Genomic DNA, 2,476 nt, shown 5'->3' with positions numbered 1-2,476 from the left:
ACATATGAAGAAGAGTGTGCATCACTGTACTTTCTTGTAGATGGGTTAAATGTAATATTTCCATAAAGTTAGTACCCCAAAAAAATATGCGTTAAATGGTTAGAATTATATCAAAAGCATAAATCTTAAAAATATATTGGATCTAGCAGCGCAAAGTATCCATGATATATCCTTGAACAGTTTCATACCCATTACCATGTTTCCTGTTCTCCACAAAGCTATAATTCTTTCATTATTACTAGTGTTCTGTGCAGAGCAGAGAAGATACATAATAGAAAAACTGTTCTCAAGCACAGATAGGTAAAAAACAAGGCCCAGATAGTTATGCACAACACATGACTGCTCATTCAGCACCAAGGACAGACATATATGAAAACATCTCTCTCACAGGGCAAAGAAATATTGAGGTTATGCAGCAATATCTAATGTGAACAGAATGGAACCATAACATTCAGACAATTCAAGCAATTCTATCGTTTTTAAAACTTGGGCAACCCAAATCTTCAAGACAGGAATGATGTATACGATTCTTAATTGGGTAGAAGATGGAAAACTGATATAGTCGGGAAACTGACAGATTTACAAAGCACCCTACACACACCAGTTCACAGGTATCAATTATTAATCACACACGAATGTACACACAGGCAGTGCTTGTGCTGAAAATGTCACAGAACACTGAGAATAACACAGAAGAGCATCAAACCAAATCCTCGGCACTTAGCACTACGACTTTAGCAGCTGCGCTCCGGCTCTAAGATGCAGCAGCGATTGACGTTACAAGGAGTCAATAGTCTCTTAACAGGAACTGTATACCGACCCTAAATGACACCATTTTCCTGGCATCCCGGAGTTGGTCCGTTCGAACCGAAGCACCGTGCACCCTCGCTGCCATTCTCACTGCCGGCAAAACCACCACTTTGCCGTTCTCCACTCAAATGCCAGCAGCCCGGGAGTAGCGAGTCCTTACAACCTCCAGCCGTCACAAATTTGCATGTTGTTGTAAATGGGGGTGGAAAATTGAAATGTTATGCGGGGACTGAATACAAGTGCTCAGCCAGATGTACGGCCATGAAAAAATGCTCGGCTGCCAATTGTAGGGGAATGGTATGCTAATAATATAATCAATTATTAATTCCAACTGTGGGTTTCGACCAGATTTCAAGCAGATGGCTACGAGAAGTATAAAGATTTGTTTCAGAATATAGCTGTGCAGTGTATGTGGTACACTCTGATCATGCATAATGATAAAAAGGTGTTTTGTCATGATCAAAGCATTAGCTTTTTGACATATACCCACATTTACATGTATAGTTGCAATTATTTATAGTATGGAACAGTTCAAGGCAGGGGTTCCTCAGAGAGAGCGACAATACCCTGCCATGAGATTTATAGTATGATAGGCCTGATATAAACAAATATCAGTGTCCTCTTCTGTATCTATATGTGAACATTAATGAGAATAACATCAGAAGCTCTTAAAGACAATTAAGGAATAATAATTACCTGTAAGTAAAATCACATTTTAATCAAACTTTAGTCTTGAAGAACAATGTAATATGTGTATATATATTGATTACACAATGATGGCAATTTGGTACCTGTTAGCTGCAGAGGTTTTTTTTTTTTTGCAACAAGAGGAATGTTTTTTTCTGCAATACACCGGCCTGAACTGGATACCAAACTAGTTACTTCACATGTGGGGCATCAATAGATACCACCTACCATTCCTGGTTTGCGGTAAGGGACTATCAGAGCAGGCATTTGCTGTAACAGGATGACACCCAGGCCAGTACTACATGTAGTACATGTTCAACCATAAGGGCCCACTCAGGGATTGTATGCATTGCATATTAAGGGATTACTTTGGTCTACACATGCCAAAAGATGATCCCTTCTAAATAATACTTTCTCACATAAACTTTACAGGTACACCTGACGCCATGGTAAGGGAAAGGATCATGGAAAAATGATTTTTTTGGATGCACATTTTCCCCAAAATGTGACAAATGTAGCACAAAGATTTCTTATTCTATCATCATCTTGCAAACAGCCCTCTATCATCTCTTGCCCATTACTTTGGTAACCAAATCAACTGTCTCATAATAGACTTCTATTGCAGAGAATGACAAAAATATCAATACAAAACAATGAGATTGACCTATTGAAGGAGGCTTAAGCTCCAAATGAGAGGCTTTGAGAGGTTTTATCTTTTGCTCTTGGTCAGACATTTATGTATCAGAAGCATACATGTGTACACTAGGGGTGGGTACCAATACAGAATATCCAGGTCCAAGTACAGTCCAGGTCCAGAAGATCAGGGCCAGGTCTGGGCCTGATTACAATGTATATGTGAAAACTTGTGAATGGGTGATACTCAAAACAATAGTCCATTTTGATGGAGTATCTGACTATACAACACCAATTGCGACTGTGAACGCAGAGTCTCAGACAATGATTGACTGTAGAAACTTGG

This window comes from Branchiostoma floridae, chromosome 4 (assembly GCF_000003815.2).
Source record: "Branchiostoma floridae strain S238N-H82 chromosome 4, Bfl_VNyyK, whole genome shotgun sequence".
Classification (NCBI taxonomy): domain Eukaryota; kingdom Metazoa; phylum Chordata; class Leptocardii; order Amphioxiformes; family Branchiostomatidae; genus Branchiostoma; species Branchiostoma floridae.
This window is presented reverse-complemented; position numbering follows the sequence as displayed.